The sequence below is a fragment of the Arachis duranensis genome, chromosome 3, assembly GCF_000817695.3.
Source record: "Arachis duranensis cultivar V14167 chromosome 3, aradu.V14167.gnm2.J7QH, whole genome shotgun sequence".
Taxonomy (NCBI): Eukaryota; Viridiplantae; Streptophyta; class Magnoliopsida; order Fabales; family Fabaceae; genus Arachis; species Arachis duranensis.
In genome coordinates this window covers 53680800-53689500 of record NC_029774.3, presented here as the reverse complement: position 1 = coordinate 53689500, position 8701 = coordinate 53680800, and the positions used below count along the sequence as shown (strand labels likewise).

At 38.8% G+C, this 8701-nt stretch overlaps 1 non-coding gene across 1 annotated transcript; it reads right to left on the bottom strand.

Moving 5' to 3' along the window:
- Positions 1-578: 578 nt before the first annotated feature.
- On the bottom strand, positions 579-686 carry LOC127746046 (small nucleolar RNA R71). Its single transcript, XR_008007667.1, has one exon. It is a non-coding gene; the product is annotated as a small nucleolar RNA R71 (small nucleolar RNA).
- Between the last annotated feature and the right edge of the window lie 8015 nt (positions 687-8701).

The window sequence follows — 8701 nt, the reverse complement described above, 5'->3', positions numbered from 1 at the left end:
ATTCCACTACTCCCTTTTGTTCTCTTCTTTTTCGTATGTGCAGAAACAGGGATAAAAACATTCTTCTTAAAGCTGATCCTGAACCTGAAAGGACTCTGAAGAAGAAGCTAAGAGAAGCTAAAGCACAACACTCCAGATAGGACCTTTCAGAGAATTTCGAAAAAGAAGTAAACATGGCAGCCGAACCCAACAACAATGCAAGAGATACAAGGAAGATGCTTGGTGACTATACTGCACCAACTTCCAACTTCTATGGATGAAGCATCTCAATTCCAGCCATTGGAGCGAACAACTTTGAGCTTAAGCCTCAATTAGTTTCTCTAATGCAGCAGAATTGCAAGTTTCATGGACTTCCATCGGAAGATCCTCATCAGTTCTTAGCTGAATTCTTGCAAATCTGTGATATTGTCAAGACCAATGGGGTTGATCCCGAGGTCTATAGACTCATGCTTTTCCCTTCTGCTGTAAGAGATAGAGCTAGGATTTGGTTGGACTCACAACCTAGAAAAAGCCTGAACTCTTGGGACAAGTTGGTCAATGCTTTCTTGACCAAATTCTTTCCACCTCAAAAGATGAGCAAGCTTAGAGTGGAAGTCCAAACCTTTAAACAGAAGGAAGGCAAATCCCTCTATGAAGCCTGGGAAAGATAAAAGGAATTAACCAAAAAGTGTCCTTCTGACATGCTTCCTGAATAGAGCATCATATGTATATTCTATGATGGTCTGTCTGAGTTGTCTAAGATGTCATTTGACCCTTCATCTAAAAACCCCCTGCTGAAGCCTAGGAACTCATTGAGATGGTTGCAAATAACTAGTTCATGTACACTTCTGAAAGAAATCCTGTGAATATTGGGATGACTCAGAAGAAAGGAGTTCTTGAGATTGATACTCTGAATGCGATATTGGCTCAGAACAAAATATTGACTCAGCAAGTCAATATGATTTCTCAGAATCTGCTTGGATTGCAAGCTGCATCTGGCAGTGCTAAAGAAGCCTCATCTGAAGGAGAAGCTTATGACCTTGATAATCCTGCAATGGAAGAGGTGAATTACATAGGAGAATCCTATGGAAATACCTATAATCCTTCATGGAGAAATCATCCAAATTTCTCATGGAAGGACCAACAGAAGCCTCAACAAGGCTTCAATAATAATAATGGTGGGAGAAATAGGTTTGGCAATAGCAGACCTTTTCCATAATCTTCTCAGCAACAGACAGAGAATTTTGAGCAGAGCCTCTCTAGCTTAGCAAACATAGTCTCTGATCTATCTAAGACCACTCTCAGTTTCATGAATGAAACAAGGTCCTCCATAAAAAATTTAGAGGCACAAGTGGGTCAGCTGAGTAAAAAAGAGTTACTGAAACTCCTCCTAGTACTCTCCCAAGCAATACAGAAGAGAATCCCAAAAGAGAGTGTAAGGCATAACTATATCCAAAGTGGCCAAACCTGGAGAGAGTGAAAATGTAGTGATTTCCAGTGAGGAAGACCCTGCTGGACATCCACTGACCAATAAGGAGTTCCCTAATGAGGAACCAAAAGAATCTGAGGCTCATACAGAGACCATAGAGATTCCACTGAACTTACTATTGTCATTCATGAGCACTGATGAATATTCTTCCTCTGAAGAGGATGAAGACACTGTTGAAGAGCAAGTTGCTCAGTATTTAAGAGCAATCATGAAGCTGAATACCAAGTTATTTGATAATGAGACTTGGGAGGATGAACCTCCATTGCTCATCAATGAACTGAATACCTAGATTCAGCAGACATTACTTCAGAAGAAACCAGATCCCGGAAAGTTCCTAATACCTTGCACCATAAGAACCATGACCTTTGAAAAGGATCTGTGTGACCTGGGGTCAGGTATCAACCTCATGCCACTCTTTGTAATGGAGAAATTAGGGATCTTTGAGGTACCAGCTGTAAGAATCTCACTAGAGATGGCAGACAAATCAATGAAACAGGCTTATGGACTTGTAGAGGATGTCTTAATGAAGGTTGAAGGCCTTTACGTCCCTACTGACTTCATAATCCTAAACACTGGGATGGATGAGGATGAATCCATCATCCTTGGAAGACCCCTGATGAGATGACTTTTGCGTGGTCTAGAAATTTGCGGATAAATCCTCGTTGCAAGTATAGTTTCTAAACCTTCAAAAGTCCTTTCATACAAACGTTTTGGTTGTCACAATTAACAAACCCCTTTAAAATTGATAACCGAGTATTTAAACCTCGGGTCGTCTTCTCAAGGAATTGCAGGGAGGTATGTTCTTATTATTGGTTATGAGTTGTAAATTAGGGTTTAGGAGGTAAGGGGGCAGTATGTTGCACAAAAAATAATATGAAAAATAAATAAATAACTATAAAATAAACTCTTGGCAAGGTATAGGAACTGGAGGTCCTATCCTGGTTATCCTTATCAATTGTAATGAGAATTGGATTTTTCTCCCACTTTGTTAACCTCAAACTATGAAGGTAAGTTAAGTGGATGAATTCCAATTTTCAATTAACAATGAGTTTGATAACTCAAGAGTTGCCAGTTAATTAACAGAGCCAAAAGGAAAACTATCTACTCGAATGAAAATAATTTGGATAAATACCGCCAACATAAATTAAAGAAAGCAATCATAGATCTGAAATATCTCAAATAGCATTAATTTAAAAGAGTAATCTGTAACATGGAAGAGTTCATAAATTTAATTGAAAAAATAAATAAAAAAGAACATTGAACCTGAATTGAGAGTCACTCTTAAAAACCAAGAGAAATCCTAAATCCTAGTTTCTAAAAATCCTAATTTCTAATCCTAAGAGAGAGAGGAGAGAACCTCTCTCAAAACTAATCTAAATCATGAGAAGTGAATTATGAGAGGCTTCATTTTGAATGGATGCATTTCCCCACTTTATAACCTCTGGTCTATGCTTTCTGGACTTGGATTTGGGCCAAAAAGGGGTTTAGAACTCGCTGGGGCGTGTTCTGTAATTTTCTGGTGTGTGGCCTCTGTGACGCGTCCGCGTGGGTCACGTGGTCGCGTCATTCGGAGCTTTTCTCTGCCACGCGGTCGCGTCAGTCATGCGACCGCGTCATGTGCGTTCTGCTTATGGCGCGCGGTCGCGTCAGTCATGCAGCCGCGTCGCTGAATCTTCGCTTCTGGCACGCGATCACGTCGTCCATGCGATCGCGTGAACACCAGTTTCCTTAAAGCTCCGTTTTGCTTTCTCCTTCCATTTTTGTATGTTTCCTTTTCCATCCTCTAAGTCATTCCTCCTTAGAAAATCTGAAACTACTCAACATACTAATCATGGCATCGAATGGAAATAAAGGTAATTAAAATAATTAATTTTTAAAGCTTAGGAAACAAGTTTTTCACAATACGACATAATAAGGAAGGGAAAGTAAAACCATGCAATTAATGTGAATAAGTAGGTGAAGGATTATATAAATCACTCAAATTAAGCACAAAAGAACTCACGAAATATGGGATTATCAAAGCCCTATGCCAACGAGAGGCCGAGAAGGACCTACAAAGGGAAATAAGGTGACGCTGGGAATTGGAGAACAAACTCCTAAAACTTGAGGCCGATATCAAGACGAAAGCCAGCCGATCTACTCCTGAAGATAGCAACCGCAAGGAGCAAGATCCATTCACCAAGGAGTCTTAGTTAAAAATAAATAAGTTTTTCAAGACAAATATGAACTGGATTTCACTAATTCAAATCACAAAATACAATACAAATAACTTGCAAGAAGAAGATAGCTCATGAAAGCAGGGAACATAGAATTGAGCACTGAACCCTTGGTAGTGTATATCATTCTAACTTTCAAGTGTCTAGGGTCAATTCTCTCAATTCTCTACTAATCTTTCTTTCTATAGCTTGCTCTTCATCTAACAATCAACAAAAATTTAATGCACCAATACACAAATCAAGAGGTCTTTTAAGGGTTGTAATGGGGCTAGGGTCAAGATAGGATTGTATTTGGCTAAGTGGACTAAAATTGAATCCTTAATTAACTGAAACTTTCCCACCTAACTTAAACAATCTATGTAATCATAATACAACATCTATCCATCCATTAACCATGTTTTCCACATATTCATGCATTCTAATTTTAAGTACAGTACATATGCATTGCCTTCACTACTTACTTTGGGGCATTTTGTCCCCTTTTTCTTATTTGTTTTTTTTTATGCATATGATTAATTTATTGAATGCATGAACATGTCCTAAACATTTTTTCACATTTTCAAAAAATTCTAACATACTCAATTCTCAAACCAGATGTTTCCAAACCCACTCTTCCCCACACTTAATTCATAAGCATTCTCACTAGTCTAAGCTAACCAAGGATTCAAATTAAGGACATTAGTGTTTTTCGCTTAGAGTTAATGATGTGCTAAAATAAAGAACAAAGGGGTAAAATAGGCTCAAAATTGGTTTGCAATAGATAATGAAAAGGTTAAGGCCATATGGGTATGTAAGCTCAGTGAAACAAGGCCTCAATCATATAAGTGTATGCATACATTAAACAATGGAAATATAGAATCAAGCAAGACAAAGATCACAATTTTAGAGAGAAAAACACACACCAAAAATAAAATATTGGTTGATAAAATGCAACCAATCAAATAGGCTCAAAATCTCACTAGTTTCGTGTGTTCAAGTTTTAAACTATGTTCCAAAATAATATTTCTTCAAACAAGTGTAACAAAAAAAAATTTACTCAAATTAGTGAAATTCTCTAAAAATTTTCTTGAAAAAGAAAATATTACTTCAACCAAGTGGTAAAATATGCAAAAAAAATCAAACAAATATGCAATCAATCATGCAAATGCAATAATGAACTACAAAGAAAATTTAAACATTGGTGCTAAAATATGAAGTGACTAACCCATGGAAGTCGGTATCGACCTCCCCACACTTAAAGATTGCACCGTCCTCGGTGCATGCTGAGATGTGCAGGTGGACGGGCTGTTCCAACTGATGCTTTTCTTCAAGGATTGTGCTGATGGACTTGTTTGTCTCTCCCATGTGATCGTCTTCCGGTTCTCTTCCTGGTGGCCATCCTGAAAGAAAAAAGGGAAGAAAAGTAACCTAAAAATAAAGATAGAAATTAAAAGATGGAGTATGGTTGGGTTAATGCCAGATGAAAAGGGTCTCATTCACATGGTAGCTACAACATGTAAGAAAACAATAAAAGCCATGGTATACCAGTGGTGCAGAATATGCAACAATGGGGGAGAGAGTGGGGAAGGAAAGATAATATAAATTAAAAATCAATACAAAAGTAATACAGGTATAAAAGATTGGCATTGATTTAAATAATATTACCTAACCAGAATAAAACAAGTCATAAGCACCAAGATAATACCAGAAAAGAAATAACAGTTGAATAAAAACATTTGAACACCATTGGTAAAAGAATAAATTTAGAAAAATAAAAATATGCAATGAATGAAAGTATGCAAATAAAATAAAATAAAATGAGAGGGAAAAAGGAGGAGAAGAAGAAAAAGAAAGTGAGAAAGGAGAGAGAAGGAAGAAATTAGGATTAGAAAAGAGAGGATAAGAAAATTGGCACTAATCTGGATAGGTTGTGCGACGCTGGCGACGCGGTCCCGTGGGTGACGCGGTCGCGTGGTGCGCGATAAGGTTGGGCGACGCGGACGTGTGGGGCACGCGATCGTGTGACTCGATTTGTGCTAGTGGCGCGAGTGCAGCCTCGCGGTCGCACAACTCTCTGTTCAAAACACAGTATTGCCAAAATCCAGGGTGACGCGGTCGCGTGGTCGACGCGATCGCGCGGATGGCCTTATTTCCAATATGACGCGGACGTGTGGGTGACGCGTTCGCGTGGCAAGGCTTGTGCTGCTAGCACGGGTCCAGCCCAATTCCAGCTCAACTTTCGGCCATACACCCTTTTTACGCCGATTTCAGGTCACGCGGCCGCGTGGGTGACGCGGTCGCATGGGAGGCTATTTTTCCAAATGACGCGGACGCGTCATCGACGTGTTCGCATGGAGTCAATTTGTGCTAATAGCGCGCCTCCAGCGCTGCTCCTGTGTAACTTTCTATTCATTTTTATTTTTCTTTACTCCCCCTGCCACGCGGACGCGTCACTGGTGCAATCGCGTCGCACGGCGAATTTTTTTTTTTTAATCTGAAAAGATGCTGAATGCAGTGTTAATATGAATGTGATGCAAAACTTCAGGTTCAATATAATAAAATAAAATAAAATAAAAACAAACAAAATGAAATAAAATTGAAAAAGAAACGATCATACCATGGTGGGTTGTCTCCCACCTAGCACTTTTAGTTAAAGTCCTTAAGTTGGACATTTGGTGAGATCCTTGTTATGGTGGCTTGTGCTTGAACTCATCCAGGAATCTCCACCAATGTTTGTATCTCCAGTAACCTCCGGGGTCCCAAACTAAGCATGTAAAGCCCTTAAGAAGCTTCAAACAGATTCTTAGGCTCCCGGGGTGCTGGATGTCAGAACAGATTCCAGGATCCCAAATCTTGCTTTTACACCCGTCTTCGTGTTGATTATCATGATTCCATCCGGGTAGCAAGCAATCTGAATTCTCACTAAAGCGGCCAAACAACTTCCTAGACCCATTCAGTTGAGCTCTATACCAACCTTTACGTTTAAGCTTAAAGCTTCCAACCATGATGAACCTTGCAGGACAATTCTTACCACTGACCATCTTCCTTTTACTCTTAATGTCACAAAGAGCTCTAAGTTGACCATCCGTCTCCAGTAGCCCATATTCAAGTGGAATTAGAAAGCTAAGGGATATGAATTTTACCCACATGAATGTTGTGAAGGATGATGACGACTTAGGGGGAGGTGTTTTTAATGAAATTGCAAGCTCCACTCCCTTGTGCTCTTCTCTGATAATTACCACCTCTTTGCAAACTTCTTCAATTTCAACCTCTTCCTCTTGGTAGCTCTCTTTCAATTCAATCTCCTTTTCATTGCTTTCCAAGGGCATGGGAGGTTGTGCTTCTTCTTTTTGAATCTCCATCTCTTGATCAACCTCTTCCAAGTCTTTAACTATGATATGCCTTGGAGGTTGTACACCCTCTTCAGCATCAATTTCAACCGTCTTGGAAGAAAACTCTATGTCTTGTCTTTCCCATGGAGGTTCTGCATCTCCTAAGTCTTCAACCAACTCTTCTTCTTGAACAATGATAGCTTCTTCTACTTGTTCTAGTATGAATTCATGCTCTGTGTTGTCCACTGGAGTTTCTGGTATCTCCTTGATGCTATGCTCTTCACTAGACTGTCCACATGGGACTGTGGCTGATCCTTGTGTATTTAAGCGTCTAGAAGCCCATTGAATTAATACTTGCCCCAGTTGTTGAGTGGTTGCCTGAAATCGATCCATTGTTTCCTTGAGACGATCCTTTACCTCTTGATGCACTCGGTTTTCATAAGTAGGATCATAATGCTCTTGGATTGATGGATATGGAGATGGTGAATATTGAAGTGGTGGTTCTTGTGAGTAATTGGGTTGGAATTGGGGTGGTTCCATATATGGTTCATATGGCTCATAAGGTGGTTGGTATGGTGGTTGAGGGTTAGGGTCATATGGAGGTGAATGGCGGAAAGGGGCTTGTGTGTGGTGGTCCAAATTTCTGTTGAGGAAAGGGTTCATAGGCATATGGTAGTGGTTGTTGATAATCAAAAGAGCGCTCACCATAGCCATCATCTTGATATGCATCACAGAATGGTTGTTGATAGTCCATTGGAGGTGGTTGTTGCCATGAAGGTTGATCAAATCCTTGTGGCTCCGCCCATCTTTGATTGTTCCAACCATGGTGCATGTTGTCATTATAATCTCCTCTTCCTGCAACATAATTGTAACCAGACTCATAGCCAAAGAGGTGAGAGTTCATGGTAGTAAGAGAAAATAAAAACAAAAATTAACAAAAAGAAAATATTTTGAAAAACATATAATTTTTGAAAAAAGATATGAAAATATTTTTGAAAAATATAAGATAAGATAAAAAAAATTTAAAATAAAAATCTGAAATTTTTTTTTTGTAAAATATTTACCATAACCAATAATAAGGCACACGTTTGCAATTCCCCGGCAACGGCGCCATTTTGATAAGATGACTTTTGCGTGGTCTAGAAATTTGCGGATAAATCCTCGTTGCAAGTATAGTTTCTAAACCTTCAAAAGTCCTTTCATACAAACGTTTTGGTTGTCACAATTAACAAACCCCTTTAAAATTGATAACCGAGTATTTAAACCTCGGGTCGTCTTCTCAAAGAATTGCAGGGAGGTATGTTCTTATTATTGGTTATGAGTTGTAAATTGGGGTTTAGGAGGTAAGGGGGCAGTATGTTGAACAAAAAATAATATGAAAAATAAATAAATAACTATAAAATAAACTCTTGGCAAGGTATGGGAACTGGAGGTCCTATCCTGGTTATCCTTATCAATTGTAATGAGAATTGGATTTTCTCCCACTTTGTTAACCTCTAACTATGAAGGTAAGTTAAGTGGACGAATTCCAATTTTCAATTAACAATGACTTTGATAACTCAAGAGTCGCCAGTTAATTAACCAGAGCCAAAAGGAAAACTATCTACTCGAATGAAAATAATTTGGATAAATACCGACAACATAAATTAAAGAAAGCAATCATAGATCTGAATAACCTCAAATAACATTAATTAAGAAAATCAATC